The sequence below is a fragment of the Anser brachyrhynchus genome, assembly GCF_964034855.1.
Source record: "Anser brachyrhynchus genome assembly, chromosome: Z".
NCBI lineage: Eukaryota > Metazoa > Chordata > Aves > Anseriformes > Anatidae > Anser > Anser brachyrhynchus.
In genome coordinates, this window is record NC_137697.1 from 51,392,155 (window position 1) to 51,409,245 (window position 17,091).

The 17,091-nt window shown below is 59.2% G+C and overlaps 2 long non-coding RNA genes across 3 annotated transcripts in view; one reads left to right on the forward strand and one right to left on the reverse strand.

Moving 5' to 3' along the window:
- Window positions 1–17,091, reverse strand: part of LOC308185589 — a 656,808-nt gene that overhangs the window by 603,671 nt on the left and 36,046 nt on the right. The window lies entirely within an intron of this gene.
- The window catches only part of LOC308185590, a 308,961-nt gene that overhangs the window by 176,310 nt on the left and 115,560 nt on the right, over window positions 1–17,091 (forward strand). The gene's annotated exons all lie outside the window — the stretch shown is intronic.

A 17,091-nucleotide genomic window follows, 5' to 3' on the forward strand; every position in this document is an offset into this window, starting at 1 on the left:
TGCACTGCACTGACTCCAGAGAGTGCACTGGCACCACTGGGGATGCACTGCAGTTACTCCAGAGAGTGCACAGGCAACACTGGGGATGCACTGCAGTGAGTCCAGAGAGTGCACTGCCACCACTGGGGATGCAGCGCAGTGACTCCAGAGAGTGCAATGGCACCACTGGGGATGCGGTGCAGTGAGTCCAGAGAGTGCACTGGCACCACTCAGGGTGCAGTGCGGTGAGTCCAGAGAATGCACTGGCACCACTGGGGATGCAGTGCAGTGAGTCCAGAGAGTGCACTGGCACCACTGGGGATGCAGTGCACTGAGTCCAGAGAGTGCACTGGCACCACTGGGGATGCCCTGCAGTGAGTCCAGAGAGTGCACTGGCACCACTGGGGATGCAGTGCAGTGAGTCCAGAGAGTGCACTGGCATCACTGGGTATGCAGTGCAGTGAGTCCAGAGAGTGCACAGGCACCACTGGTGATGCGGTGCAGTGAGTCCAGAGAGTGCACTGGCACCACTGGGGATGCGGTGCCGGGAGTCCAGAGAGTGCACTGGCACCACTGGAGATGCAGTACAGTGAGTCCAGTGAATGCACTGGCACCACTGGGGATGCAGTGCAGTGAGTCCAGAGAGTGCACTGGCACCACTGGTGATGCAGTATAATGAGTCCAGTGAGTGCACTGGCACCACTGGGGATGCAGTACAGTGAGTCCAGAGAGTGCACTGGCACCACTGGGGATGCACTGCAGTGAGTTCAGAGAGTGCACTGGCACCATTGATGATGCAGTACAGTAAGTCCAGTGAGTGCACTGGCACCACTGGGGATATAGTGCAGTGACTCGAAAGAGTGCACTGGCACCACTGGGGATGCAGTGCAGTGAGTCCAGAGAATGCACTGGCGCCACTGGGGATGCAGTGCAGTCAGCCCAGTGAGTGTACTGGCACCACTGGGGATGCAGTGCAGTGAGTCCAGAGAGTGCACTGGCACCACTGGGGATGCACTGCAGTGAGTCCAGAGAGTGCACTGGCACCACTGGGGATGCAGTACAGTGAGTACAGAGAGTGCACTGGCACCACTGGGGATGCAGTGCAGTGAGTCCAGAGAGTGCACTGGCAACACAGGGGCTTCAGTGCAGTGAGTCCAGAGAGTGCACTGGCAGCACTGGGGATGCACTGCAGTGAGTCCAGAAGGTGCACTGGCACCAGTGGGGATGCAGTACAGTGAGTCCACAGAGTGCACTGGACCAGTGGGGATGCAGTACAATGAGTCCAGAGAGTGCACTGGCACCACTGGGGATGCAGTGCAGTGAGTCCAGAGAGTGCACTGGCACCACTGGGGATGCACTTCAGTGACTCCAGAGAGTGCACTGGCACCACTGGGGATGCAGTGCAGTGAGTCCAAAGACTTCACTGGCACCACTGGGGATGCAGTGCAGTGAGTCCAGAGAGTGCACTGGCACCACTGGGGATGCAGTGAAGTGAGTGCAGAGAGTGCACTGGCACCACTGGGGATGCAGTGCAGTGAATCCTGTTAGTACACTGGCACCACTGGGGATGCAGTGCAGTGAGTCCAGAGAGCTCACTGGCACCACTGGGGATGCACTGCAGTGAGTCCAGAGAGTGCACTGGCACCAGTGGAGATGCAGTACAGTGAGTCCAGAGAATGCACGGGCACCACTGGGGATGCAGTGCAGTGAGTCCAGAGAGTGCACTGGCAGCACTGGTGATGCAGTACTGTAAGTCCAGTGAGTGCACTGGCTCCACTGGGCCTGCAGTGCAGTGAGTCCAGAGAGTGCACTGGCACCACTGGGGATGCAGTGCAGTAAGTCCAGAGAGTGCACTGGCACCAACGATGATGCAGTACAGTGAGTGCACTGGCACCACTGGGGATGTAGTGCAGTGACTCGAGAGAGTGCACTGGCACCACTGGGGATGCAGTGCAGTGAGTCCAGAGAGTACACCGGCACCACTGGTGATGCAGTGCAGTGAGTCCAGAGAGTGCACTGGCACCACTGTGGATGCAGTGCAGTGAGTCCCGAGAGTGCACTGGCACCACCGGGGATGCACTGCAGTGAGTCCAGAGAGTGCACTGGCACCACTGGGGATGCACTGCAGTGAGTCCAGAGAGTGCACTGGCACTACTGGGGATGCAGTGCAGTGAGTCCAGAGAGTGCACTGGCACCACTGGGGATGCAGTGCAGTGAGTCCAGAGAGTTCACTGGCACCACTGGCGATGCACTGCAGTGAGTCCAGAGAGTGCACTGGCACCACTGGGGATGCAGTGCAGTGAGTGCAGAGAGTGCACTGGCACCACTGGGGATGCAGTGCAGTGAGTCCAGAGAGTGCACTGGCACCACTGGGGATGCAGTGCAGTGAGTGCAGAGAGTGCACTGGCACCACTGGGGATGCAGTGCAGTGAGTCCAGAGAGTGCACTGGCACCACTGGGGATGCAGTGCCGCGAGTCCAGAGAGTGCACTGGCACCACTGGGGATGCGGTGCCGGAGGTCCAGAGAGTGCATTGGCACCACTGGGGATGCACTGCACTGACTCCAGAGAGTGCACTGGCACCACTGGGGATGCACTGCAGTGAGCCCAGAGAGTGCCCTGGCACCACTGGCGATGCGGTGCGGGGAGTCCAGAGAGTGCTTTGGCACCACTGGGGATGCACTGCAGTTACTCCAGAGAGTGCACAGGCAACACTGGGGATGCACTGCTGTGAGTCCAGAGAGTGCACTGCTACCACTGGGGATGCAGTGCAGTGAGTCCAGAGAGTGCACTGGCACCACTGGGGATGCACCTCAGTGAGTCCAGAGAGTGCACTGGCACCACTGGGGATGCACTGCAGTGAGTCCAGAGAGTGCACTGGCGCCACTGGAGATGCAGTGCAGTGTGTCCAGAGAGTGCACTGGCACCACTGGGGATGCAGTGCAGTGAGTCCAGAGAGTGCACTGGACCAGTGGGGATGCAGTACAGTGAGTCCAGAGAGTGCACTGGCACCACTGGGGATGCACTGCAGTGAGTCCAGAGAGTGCGCTGGCACCACTGGGGATGCAGTACAGTGAGTCCACAGAGTGCACTGGCACCACTGGGGATGCAGTGCAGTGAGTCCAGAGAGTGCACTGGCACCACTGGGGATGCAGTGCAGTGAGTCCACAGAGTGCACTGGCACCACTGGGGATGCACTGCAGTGAGTCCAGAGAGTGCACTGGCACCACTGGGGATGCACTTCAGTGAGTCCAGAGAGTGCACTGGCACCACTGGGGATGCATTGCAGTGAGTCCAGGGAGTGCACTGGCACCACTGGGGATGCAGTACAGTGAGTCCAGAGAGTGCACTGGCACCACTGGGGATGCAGTGCAGTGAGTCCAGAGAGTGCACTGGCACCACTGGGGATGCAGTGCAGTGAGTCCAGAGAGTGCACTGGCACCACTGGGGATGCACTTCAGTGAGTCCAGAGATTGCACTGGCACCAATGGTGATGCACTGCAGTGAGTCCAGAGATTGCACTGGCACCACTGGGGATACAGTGCAGTGAGTCCAGAGAGTGCACTGGCACCACTGGGGATGCAGTGCAGTGAGTCCAGAGAGTGCACTGGCACCACTGGGGATGCAGTGCAGTGAGTCCAGAGAGTGCACTGGCACCACTGGGGATGCAGTGCAGTGAGTGCAGAGAGTGCACTGGCACCACTGGGGATGCAGTGCAGTGAGTCCAGAGAGTGCTCTGGCACCACTGGGGATGCAGTCCAGTGAGTCCAGTGAATGCACTGGCACCACTGGGGATGCTGTGCAGTGAGTGCAGAGAGTGCACTGGCACCACCTGTGAAGCAGTACAGTGTGTCCAGTGAGTGCACTGGCACCACTGGGGATGCAGTGCAGTCAGTCCAGTGAGTAAACTGGCACCACTGGGGATGCAGTGCAGTGAGTGCAGAGAGTGCACTGGCACCACTGGGGATGCAGTGCAGTGAGTCCAGAGAGTGCACTGGCACCACTGGGGATGCAGTGCAGTGAGTCCAGAGAGTGCACTGGCACCACTGGGGATGCAGTGCAGTGAGTCCAGAGAGTGCACTGGCACCACTGGGGATGCAGTGCAGTGAGTGCAGAGAGTGCACTGGCACCACTGGGGATGCAGTGCAGTGAGTCCAGAGAGTGCACTGGCACCACTGGGGATGCAGTGCTCCGAGTCCAGAGAGTGCACTGGCACCACTGGGGATGCGGTGCCGGAGGTCCAGAGAGTGCATTGGCACCACTGGGGATGCACTGCACTGACTCCAGAGAGTGCACTGGCACCACTGGGGATGCACTGCAGTGAGCCCAGAGAGTGCCCTGGCACCACTGGCGATGCGGTGCCGGGAGTCCAGAGAGTGCTTTGGCACCACTGGGGATGCACTGCAGTTACTCCAGAGAGTGCACAGGCAACACTGGGGATGCACTGCAGTGAGTCCAGAGAGTGCACTGCCACCACTGGGGATGCAGCGCAGTGACTCCAGAGAGTGCAATGGCACCACTGGGGATGCGGTGCAGTGAGTCCAGAGAGTGCACTGGCACCACTCAGGGTGCAGTGCGGTGAGTCCAGAGAATGCACTGGCACCACTGGGGATGCAGTGCAGTGAGTCCAGAGAGTGCACTGGCACCACTGGGGATGCCCTGCAGTGAGTCCAGAGAGTGCACTGGCACCACTGGGGATGCAGTGCAGTGAGTCCAGAGAGTGCACTGGCATCACTGGGTATGCAGTGCAGTGAGTCCAGAGAGTGCACAGGCACCACTGGTGATGCGGTGCAGTGAGTCCAGAGAGTGCACTGGCACCACTGGAGATGCAGTACAGTGAGTCCAGTGAATGCACTGGCACCACTGGGGATGCAGTGCAGTGAGTCCAGAGAGTGCACTGGCACCACTGGTGATGCAGTATAATGAGTCCAGTGAGTGCACTGGCACCACTGGGGATGCAGTACAGTGAGTCCAGAGAGTGCACTGGCACCACTGGGGATGCACTGCAGTGAGTTCAGAGAGTGCACTGGCACCATTGATGATGCAGTACAGTAAGTCCAGTGAGTGCACTGGCACCAGTGGGGATATAGTGCAGTGACTCGAGAGAGTGCACTGGCACCACTGGGGATGCATTGCAGTGAGTCCAGAGAGTGCACTGGCACCACTGGGGATGCAGTGCAGTGAGTCCAGAGAGTGCACTGGCACCACTGGGGATGCAGTGCAGTGAGTCCAGAGAGTGCATTGGCACCACTGGGGATGCACTGCAGTGAGTCCAGAGAGTGCACTGGCACCACTGGGGATGCACTGCAGTGAGTCCAGAGAGTGCACTGGCACCACTGGGGATGCAGTGCAGTGAGTCCAGAGAGTGCACTGGCACCACTGGGGATGCAGTGCAGTGAGTCCAGAGAGTGCACTGGCACCACTGGGGATGCCCTGCAGTGAGTCCAGAGAGTGCACTGGCACCACTGGGGCTGCAGTGCAGTGAGTCCAGAGAATGCACTGGCGCCACTGGGGATGCAGTGCAGTCAGCCCAGTGAGTGTAATGGCACCACTGGGGATGCAGTGCAGTGAGTCCAGAGAGTGCACTGGCACCACTGGGGATGCACTGCAGTGAGTCCAGAGAGTGCACTGGCACCACTGGGGATGCAGTACAGTGAGTACAGAGAGTGCACTGGCACCACTGGGGATGCAGTGCAGTGAGTCCAGAGAGTGCACTGGCACCACTGGGGATGTAGTGCAGTGAGTCCAGAGAGTGCACTGGCACCACTGGGGATGCAGTGCCGCGAGTCCAGAGAGTGCACTGGCACCACTGGGGATGCGGTGCCGGAGGTCCAGAGAGTGCATTGGCACCACTGGGGATGCACCCCGGCAAGTCCAGAGAGTGCACTGGCACCACTGGGGATGCACTGCAGTGAGTCCAGAGAGTGCCCTGGCACCACTGGCGATGCGGTGCCGGGAGTCCAGAGAGTGCTTTGGCACCACTGCGGATGCACTGCAGTTACTGCAGAGAGTGCACAGGCAACACTGGGGATGCATGCAGTGAGTCCAGAGAGTGCACTGCCACCACTGGAGATGCAGCGCAGTGACTCCAGAGAGTGCAATGGCACCACTGGGGATGCGGTGCAGTGAGTCCAGAGAGTGCACTGGCACCACTCAGGGTGCAGTGCGGTGAGTCCAGAGAATGCACTGGCACCACTGGGGATGCAGTGCAGTGAGTCCAGAGAGTGCACTGGCACCACTGGGGATGCACTGCAGTGAGTCCAGAGAGTGCACTGGCACCACTGGGGATGCCCTGCAGTGAGTCCAGAGAGTGCAGTGGCACCACTGGGGATGCAGTGCAGTCAGCCCACTGAGTGTACTGGCACCACTGGGGATGCACTGCAGTGAGTCCAGAGAGTGCACTGGCACCACTGGGAATGCAGTGCAGTGAGTCCAGAGAGTGCACTGGCACCACTGGGGATGCAGTACAGTGAGTCCAGAGAGTGCACTGGCACCACTGTTAATGCGGTGCCGGGAGTCCAGAGAGTGCACTGGCACCACTGGGATGCACTGCAGTTACTCCAGAGTGCACTGGCTACACTGGGGATGCTGTACAGTGAGTCCAGAGAGTGCACTGGCAGCACTGGGGATGCCCTGCAGTGAGTCCAGAGAGTGCTCTGGCACCACTGGGGATGCAGTGCAGTGAGTCCAGAGAGTGCACTGGCACCACTGGGGATGGGGTGCAGTGAGTCCAGAGAGTGCACTGGCACCACTGGGGATGCGGTGCCGGGAGTCCAGAGAGTGCACTGGCACCACTGGAGATGCAGTACAGTGAGTCCAGTGAATGCACTGGCACCACTGGGGATGCAGTGCAGTGAGTCCAGAGAGTGCACAGGCACCACTGGTGATGCAGTATAATGAGTCCAGTGAGTGCACTGGCACCACTGGGGATGCAGTACAGTGAGTCCAGAGAGTGCACTGGCACCACTGGGGATGCACTGCAGTGAGTTCAGAGAGTGCACTGGCACCATTGATGATGCAGTACAGTAAGTCCAGTGAGTGCACTGGCACCACTGGGGATATAGTGCAGTGACTCGAGAGAGTGCACTGGCACCACTGGGGATGCATTGCAGTGAGTCCAGAGAGTGCACTGGCACCACTGGGGATGCAGTGCAGTGAGTCCAGAGAGTGCACTGGCACCACTGGGGATGCAGTGCAGTGAGTCCAGAGAGTGCACTGGCACCACTGGGGATGCACTGCAGTGAGTCCAGAGAGTGCACTGGCACCACTGGGGATGCACTGCAGTGAGTCCACAGAGTGCACTGGCACCACTGGGGATGCAGTGCAGTGAGTCCAGAGAGTGCACTGGCACCACTGGGGATGCAGTGCAGTGAGTCCAGAGAGTGCACTGGCACCACTGGGGATGCCCTGCAGTGAGTCCAGAGAGTGCACTGGCACCACTGGGGATGCAGTGCAGTGAGTCCAGAGAATGCACTGGCGCCACTGGGGATGCAGTGCAGTCAGCCCAGTGAGTGTACTGGCACCACTGGGGATGCAGTGCAGTGAGTCCAGAGAGTGCACTGGCACCACTGGGGATGCAGTGCAGTGAGTCCAGAGAGTGCACTGGCACCACTGGGGATGCAGTACAGTGAGTACAGAGAGTGCACTGGCACCACTGGGGATGCAGTGCAGTGAGTCCAGAGAGTGCACTGGCACCACTGGGGATGTAGTGCAGTGAGTCCAGAGAGTGCACTGGCACCACTGGGGATGCAGTGCCGCGAGTCCAGAGAGTGCACTGGCACCACTGGGGATGCGGTGCCGGAGGTCCAGAGAGTGCATTGGCACCACTGGGGATGCACCCCTGCAAGTCCAGAGAGTGCACTGGCACCACTGGGGATGCACTGCAGTGAGTCCAGAGAGTGCCCTGGCACCACTGGCGATGCGGTGCCGGGAGTCCAGAGAGTGCTTTGGCACCACTGGGGATGCACTGCAGTTACTGCAGAGAGTGCACAGGCAACACTGGGGATGCATGCAGTGAGTCCAGAGAGTGCACTGCCACAACTGGAGATGCAGCGCAGTGACTCCAGAGAGTGCAATGGCACCACTGGGGATGCGGTGCAGTGAGTCCAGAGAGTGCACTGGCTCCACTCAGGGTGCAGTGCGGTGAGTCCAGAGAATGCACTGGCACCACTGGGGATGCAGTGCAGTGAGTCCAGAGAGTGCACTGGCACCACTGGGGATGCAGTGCAGTGAGTCCAGAGAGTGCAGTGGCACCACTGGGGATGCAGTGCAGTCAGCCCACTGAGTGTACTGGCACCACTGGGGATGCACTGCAGTGAGTCCAGAGAGTGCACTGGCACTACTGGGAATGCAGTGCAGTGAGTCCAGAGAGTGCACTGGCACCACTGGGGATGCAGTACAGTGAGTCCAGAGAGTGCACTGGCACCACTGGGGATGCGGTGCCGGGAGTCCAGAGAGTGCACTGGCACCACTGGGATGCACTGCAGTTACTCCAGAGTGCACTGGCTACACTGGGGATGCAGTACAGTGAGTCCAGAGAGTGCACTGGCAGCACTGGGGATGCACTGCAGTGAGTCCAGAGAGTGCTCTGGCACCACTGGGGATGCAGTGCAGTGAGTCCAGAGAGTGCACTGGCACCACTGGGGATGCAGTGCAGTGAGTCCAGAGAGTGCACTGGCACCACTCAGGGTGCAGTGCGGTGAGTCCAGAGAGTGCACTGGCACCACTGGGGATGCAGTGCAGTGAGTCCAGAGAGTGCACTGGCACCACTGGGGATGCACTGCAGTGAGTCCAGAGAGTGAATTGGCACCACTGGGGATGCAGTGCAGTGAGTCCAGAGAGTGCACTGGCACCACTGGGGATGCCCTGCAGTGAGTCCAGAGAGTGCAGTGGCACCACTGGGGATGCAGTGCAGTCAGCCCACTGAGTGTACTGGCACCACTGGGGATGCACTGCAGTGAGTCCAGAGAGTGCACTGGCACCACTGGGGATGTCTCCAGTGAGTCCAGAGAGTGCACTGGCACCACTGGGGATGCAGTACAGTGAGTCCAGAGAGTGCACTGGCACCACTGGGGATGCGGTGCCGGGAGTCCAGAGAGTGCACTGGCACCACTGGGATGCACTGCAGTTACTCCAGAGTGCACTGGCTACACTGGGGATGCAGTACAGTGAGTCCAGAGAGTGCACTGGCAGCACTGGGGATGCACTGCAGTGAGTCCAGAGAGTGCTCTGGCACCACTGGGGATGCAGTGCAGTGAGTCCAGAGAGTGCACTGGCACCACTGGGGATGCAGTGCAGTGAGTCCAGAGAGTGCACTGGCACCACTCAGGGTGCAGTGCGGTGGGTCCAGAGAGTGCACTGGCACCACTGGGGATGCAGTGCAGTGAGTCCAGAGAGTGCACTGGCACCACTGGGGATGCACTGCAGTGAGTCCAGAGAGTGCACTGGCACCACTGGGGATGCAGTGCAGTGAGTCCAGAGAGTGCACTGGCACCACTGGGGATGCACTTCAGTGAGTCCAGAGAGTGCACGGGCTCCACTGGGGATGCAGTACAGTGAGTCCAGAGAGTGCACTGGCACCACTGGGGATGCAGTGCAGTGAGTCCAGAGAGTGCACTGGCACCACTGGGGATGCACTGCAGTGAGTCCAGAGAGTGCTCTGGCACCACTGGGGATGCAATGCAGTGAGTCCAGAGAGTGCACGGGCACCACTGGGGATGCAGTGCAGTGATTCCAGAGAGTGCACTGGCACATGTGGGGATGCACTACAGTGAGTCCAGAGAGTGCACTGGCACCACTGGGGATGCAGTGACGCGAGTCCAGAGAGTGCACTGGCACAACTGCGGATGCACTGCAGTCATTCCAGAGAGTGCACTGGCACCACACGGGATGCGGTGCAGTGAGTCCAGAGAGTGCACTGGCACCACTGGGGATGCGGTACCGGGAGTCCAGAGAGTGATTTGGCACCACTGGGGATGCACTGCAGTTACTGCAGAGAGTGCACAGGCAACACTGGGGATGCCCTGCAGTGAGTCCAGAGAGTGCACTGGCACCACGGGGGATGCAGTGCAGTGAATCTAGTGAGTGCACTGGCACCACTGGGGATGCAGTGCAGTGAGTCCAGAGAGTGCACTGGCACCACTGGGGATGCACTGCAGTGAGCCCAGAGAGTGCACTGGCACCACTGGAGATGCGGTCCAGTGAGTCCAGTGAATGCACTGGTAGCACTGGGGATGCAGTGCAGTGAGTCCAGAGAGTGCTCTGGCACCATTGGTGATGCAGTATAGTGAGTCCAGAGAGTGCACTGGCACCACTGGGGATGCAGTGCAGTGAGTCCAGAGAGTGCACTTGCACCACTGGGGATGCACTTCAGTGAGTCCAGAGAGTGCACTGGCACCACTGGTGATGCAGTACAGTGAGTCCAGTGAGTGCACTGGCACCACTGGGGATGTAGTGCAGTGACTCGAGAGAGTGCACTTGCACCACTGGGGATGCAGTGCAGTGAGTCCAGAGAGTGCACTGGCACCACTGGTGATGCACTGCAGTGAGTCCAGAGAGTGCACTGGCACCACTGGGGATGCAGTGCTGTGAGTCCAGAGAGTGCACTGGCACCACTGGGGATGCACTGCAGTGAGTCCAGAGAGTGCACTGGCACCACTGGGGATGCAGTGCAGTGAGTCCAGAGACTTCACTGGCACCACTGGGAATGCAGAGAAGTGAGTCCAGAGAGTGCACTGGCACATCTGGGGATGCAGTGCAGTGAGTCCAGAGAGTGCACTGGCACCACTGGGGATGCAGTGCAGTGAGTCCAGAGAGTGCACTGGCACCACATGTGATGCAGTGCAGTGAGTCCAGAGAGTGCACTGGCACCACTGGGGCTGCAGTGCAGTGAGTCCAGAGAGTGCACTGGCACCACTGGGGATGCAGTGCAGTGAGTCCAGAGAGTGCACTGGCACCACTGGTGATGCAGTACAGTGAGTCCAGAGAGTGCACTGGCACCACTGGGGATGCGGTGCAGTGAGTCCAGAGAGTGCACTGGCACCACTGGGGTTGCAGTGCAGTGAGTCCAGAGAGTGCACTGGCACCACTGGGGATGCAGTGCAGTGAGTCCAGATACTTCACTGGCACCACTGGGAATGCAGAGAAGTGAGTCCAGAGAGTGCACTGGCACCACTGGGGATGCAGTGCAGTGAGTCCAGAGAGTGCACTGGCACCACCTGTGATGCAGTGCAGTGAGTCCAGAGAGTGCACTGGCACCACTAGGGCTGCAGTGGAGTGAGTCCAGAGAGTGCACTGGCACCACTGGGGATGCAGTGCAGTGAGTCCAGAGAGTGCACTGGCACCACTGGCGATGCAGTACAGTGAGTCCAGAGAGTGCACTGGCACCACTGGGGATGCACTGCAGTGAGTCCAGAGAGTGCACTGTCACCACAGGGGATGCACTACAGTGAGTCCAGAGATTGCACTGGCACCACTGGGGATACAGTGCAGTGAGTCCAGAGAGTGCACTGGCAACACAGGGGCTTCAGTGCAGTGAGTCCAGAGAGTGCACTGGCAGCACTGGGGATGCACTGCAGTGAGTCCAGAAGGTGCACTGGCACCAGTGGGGATGCAGTACAGTGAGTCCACAGAGTGCACTGGACCAGTGGGGATGCAGTACAATGAGTCCAGAGAGTGCACTGGCACCACTGGGGATGCAGTGCAGTGAGTCCAGAGAGTGCACTGGCACCACTGGGGATGCACTTCAGTATCTCCAGATAGTGCACTGGCACCACTGGGGATGCAGTGCAGTGAGTCCAAAGACTTCACTGACACCACTGGGGATGCACTTCAGTGAGTCCAGAGAGTGCACTGGCACCACTGGGGATGCAGTGAAGTGAGTGCAGAGAGTGCACTGGCACCACTGGGGATGCAGTGCAGTGAATCCTGTTAGTACACTGGCACCACTGGGGATGCAGTGCAGTGAGTCCAGAGAGCTCACTGGCACCACTGGGGATGCACTGCAGTGAGTCCAGAGAGTGCACTGGCACCAGTGGAGATGCAGTACAGTGAGTCCAGTGAATGCACGGGAACCACTGGGGATGCAGTGCAGTGAGTCCAGAGAGTGCACTGGCAGCACTGGTGATGCAGTACTGTAAGTCCAGTGAGTGCACTGGCTCCACTGGGCCTGCAGTGCAGTGAGTCCAGAGAGTGCACTGGCACCACTGGGGATGCAGTGCAGTAAGTCCAGAGAGTGCACTGGCACCAACGATGATGCAGTACAGTGAGTGCACTGGCACCACTGGGGATGTAGTGCAGTGACTCGAGAGAGTGCACTGGCACCACTGGGGATGCACTGCAGTGAGTCCAGAGAGTACACCGTCACCACTGGTGATGCAGTGCAGTGAGTCCAGAGAGTGCACTGGCACCACTGTGGATGCAGTGCAGTGAGTCCCGAGAGTGCACTGGCACCACCGGGGATGCACTGCAGTGAGTCCAGAGATTGCACTGGCACCACTGGGGATGCAGTACAGTGAGTCCAGAGAGTGCACTGGCACCACTGGGGATGCAGTGCAGTGAGTCCAGAGAGTGCACTGGCACCACTGGGGATGCAGTGCAGTGAGTCCAGAGAGTGCACTGGCACCACTGGGGATGCAGTGCAGTGAGTCCAGAGAGTGCACTGGCACCACTGGGGATGCAGTGCAGTGAGTCCAGAGAGTGCACTGGACCAGTGGGGATGCATTTCAGTGACTCCAGAGAGTGCACTGGCACCACTGGGGATGCACCTCAGTGAGTCCAGAGAGTGCACTGGCACCACTGGGGATGCACTGCAGTGAGTCCAGAGAGTGCACTGGCGCCACTGGAGATGCAGTGCAGTGTGTCCAGAGAGTGCACTGGCACCACTGGGGATGCAGTGCAGTGAGTCCAGAGAGTGCACTGGACCAGTGGGGATGCAGTACAGTGAGTCCAGAGAGTGCACTGGCACCACTGGGGATGCACTGCAGTGAGTCCAGAGAGTGCGCTGGCACTACTGGGGATGCAGTACAGTGAGTCCACAGAGTGCACTGGCACCACTGGGGATGCAGTGCAGTGAGTCCAGAGATTGCACTGGCACCACTGGGGATGCAGTGCAGTGAGTCCAGAGAGTGCACTGGCACCACTGGGGATGCAGTACAGTGAGTCCAGAGAGTTCACTGGCACCACTGGTGATGCACTGCAGTGAGTCCAGAGAGTGCACTGGCACCACTGGGGATGCAGTGCAGTGAGTCCAGAGAGTGCACTGGCACCACTGGTGATGCACTGCAGTGAGTCCAGAGATTGCACTGGCACCAATGGTGATGCACTGCAGTGAGTCCAGAGATTGCACTGGCACCACTGGGGATGCAGTACAGTGAGTCCAGAGAGTGCACTGGCACCACTGGGAATGCACTGCAGTGAGTCCAGAGAGTGCACTGGCACCACTGGGGATACAGTACAGTGAGTCCAGAGAGTGCACTGGCACCACTGGGGATGCACTGCAGTGAGTCCAGAGAGTGCACTGGCACCACTGGGGATGCACTACAGTGAGTCCAGAGATTGCACTGGCACCACTGGGGATACAGTGCAGTGAGTCCAGAGAGTGCACTGGCACCACTGGGGATGCAGTGCAGTGAGTCCAGAGAGTGCACTGGCACCACTGGTGATACAGTGCAGTGAGTCCAGAGAGTGCACTGGCACCACTGGGGATGCAGTGCAGTGAGTCCAGAGAGTGCACTGGCACCACTGTGGATGCAGTGCAGTGAGTGCAGAGAGTGCACTGGCACCACTGGGGATGCATTGCAGTGAGTCCAGAGAGTGCTCTGGCACCACTGGGGATGCAGTCCAGTGAGTCCAGTGAATGCACTGGCACCACTGGGGATGCTGTGCAGTGAGTGCAGAGAGTGCACTGGCACCACCTGTGAAGCAGTACAGTGTGTCCAGTGAGTGCACTGGCACCACTGGGGATGCAGTGCAGTCAGTCCAGTGAGTAAACTGGCACCACTGGGGATGCAGTGCAGTGAGTCCAGAGAGTGCACTGGCACCACTGGGGATGCAGTGCAGTGAGTCCAGAGAGTGCACTGGCACCACTGGGGATGTGTCCAGTGAGTCCAGTGAGTGCACTGGCACCACTGGGGATGCAGTGCAGTCAGTCCAGTGAGTGCACTGGCACCACTGGGGGTGCAGTACAGTGAGTCCAGAGAGTGCACTGGCACCACTGGGGATGCCCTGCAGTGAGTCCAGAGAGTGCACTGGCACCAATGGTGATGCAGTGCAGTGAGTCCAGAGAGTGCACTGGCACCACTGGGGATGCAGTGCAGTGAGTCCAGAGAGTGCACTGGCACCACTGGGAATGCAGTGCTGTGACTCCAGAGAGTGCACTGGCACCACTGGGGATGCACTGCAATGAGTCCAGAGAGTGCACTGGCACCACTGGGGATGCACTTCAGTGAGTCCAGAGAGTGCACTGGCACCACTGGGGATGCAGTGCAGTGAGTCCAGAGAGTGCACTGGCACCACTGGGGTTGCAGTGCAGTGAGTCCAGAGAGTGCACTGGCACCACTGGGGATGCAGTGCAGTGAGTCCAGTGAGTGTACTGGCACCACTGTGGATGCAGTGTAGTGAGTCCAGAGAGTGCTCTGGCACCACTGGGGATGCAGTCCAGCGAGTCCAGTGAATGCACTGGCACCACTGGGGATGCTGTGCAGTGAGTGCAGAGAGTGCACTGGCACCACCTGTGAAGCAGTACAGTGTGTCCAGTGAGTGCACTGGCACCACTGGGGATGCAGTGCAGTGAGTGCAGAGAGTGCACTGGCACCACTGGGGATGCAGTGCAGTGAGTCCAGAGAGTGCACTGGCACCACTGGGGATGTGTCCAGTGAGTCCAGTGAGTGCACTGGCACCACTGGGGATGCAGTGCAGTCAGTCCAGTGAGTGCACTGGCACCACTGGGGGTGCAGTACAGTGAGTCCAGAGAGTGCACTGGCACCACTGGGGATGCCCTGCAGTGAGTCCAGAGAGTGCACTGGCACCAATGGTGATGCAGTGCAGTGAGTCCAGAGAGTGCACTGGCACCACTGGGGATGCAGTGCAGTGAGTCCAGAGAGTGCACTGGCACCACTGGGGATGCAGTGCTGTGACTCCAGAGAGTGCACTGGCACCACTGGGGATGCACTGCAATGAGTCCAGAGAGTGCACTGGCACCACTGGGGATGCACTGCAGTGAGTCCAGAGATTGCACTGTCACCATTGTGGATGCAGTACAGTGAGTCCAGAGAGTGCACTGGCACCACTGGGGATGCACTTCAGTGAGTCCAGAGAGTGCACTGGCACCACTGGGGATGCAGTGCAGTGAGTCCAGAGAGTGCACTGGCACCACTGGTGTTGCAGTGCAGTGAGTCCAGAGAGTGCACTGGCACCCCTGGGGATGCAGTGCAGTGAGTCCAGTGAGTGTACTGGCACCACTGGGGATGCCCTGCAGTGAGCCCAGAGAGTGCACTGGCACCACTGAGAATGCACTTCAGTGAGTCCAGAGAGTGCACTGGCACCACTGGGGATGCACTGCAGTGAGTCCAGAGAGTGCACTGGCACCACTCGGGATGCAGTACAGTGAGTCCAGTGAGTGCACTGGCACCACTGGGCCTGCAGTGCAGTGAGTCCAGAGAGTGCACTGGCACCACTGGGGATGCAGTGCAGTAAGTCCAGAGAGTGCACTGGCACCACTGATGATGCAGTACAGTGAGTCCAGTGAGTGCACTGGAACCACTGGGGATGTAGTGCAGTGACTCGAGAGCGTGCACTGACACCACTGGGGATGCAGTGCAGTGAGTCCAGAGAGTACACTTGCACCACTGGTGATGCAGTGCAGTGAGTCCAGAGAGTGCACTGGCACCACTGGGGATGCACTGCAGTGAGTCCAGAGAGTGCACTGGCTGCAGTGGGGATGCAGTGCAGTGAGTCCAGAGAGTGCACTGGCACCACTGGGGATGCACTGTAGTGAGTCAAGAGAGTGCACTGGCACTACTGGGGATGCAGTGCTGTGAGTCCAGAGAGTGCACTGGCACCACTGGGGATGCACTGCAGTGAGTCCACAGAGTGCACTGGCACCACTGGGGATGCAGTGCAGTGAGTCCAGAGAGTGCACTGGCACCACTGGGGATGTACTGCAGTGAGTCCAGAGATTGCACTGGCACCACTGGGGATGCAGTGCAGTGAGTCCACAGAGTGCACTGGCACCACTGGGGATGCAGTACAGTGAGTCCAGAGAGTGCACTGGCACCACTGGGGATGCAGTGCAGTGAGTCCAGAGATTGCACTGGCACTACTGGGGATGCAGTGCAGTGAGTCCAGAGAGTGCACTGGCACCACTGGGGTGCACTGCAGTGAGTGCAGAGAGTGCACTGGCACCACTGGGGATGCAGTACAGTGAGTCCAGAGAGTGCACTGGCACCACTGGGGATGCACTGCAGTGAGTCCAGAGAGTGCACTGGCACCACTGGGGATGCAGTGCAGTGAGTCCAGAGAGTGCACTGGCACCACTGGGGATGCACTACAGTGAGTCCAGAGATTGCACTGGCACTACTGTGGATGCAGTGCAGTGAGTCCAGAGAGTGCACTGGCACCACTGGGGATGCACTTCAGTGAGTCCAGAGAGTGCACTGGCACCACTGGGGATGCACTGCAGTGAGTCCAGAGAGTGCACTGGCACCACTGGGGATGCAGTGCTGTGACTCCGGAGAGCGCACTGGCACCACTGGGGATGCAGTGCAGTGAGTCCAGTGAGTGCACTGGCACCACTGGGGATGCAGTGCAGTGAGTCCATAGATTGCACTGGCACCACTGGGGATGCAGTGCTGTGACTCCAGAGAGCGCACTGGCACCACTGGGGATGCAGTGCAGTGAGTGCAGAGAGTGCACTGGCACCACTGGGGATGCAGTGCAGTGAGTGCAGAGAGTGCACTGGCACCACTGGGGATGCAGTGCAGTGAGTCCAGAGAGTGCACTGGCACCACTGGGGATGCACTGCAGTGAGTCCAGAGAGTGCACTGGCACCGCTGGGGATGCAGTGCAGTGAGTCCAGAGAGTGCACTGGCACCACTAGGGATGCACTGCAGTGAGT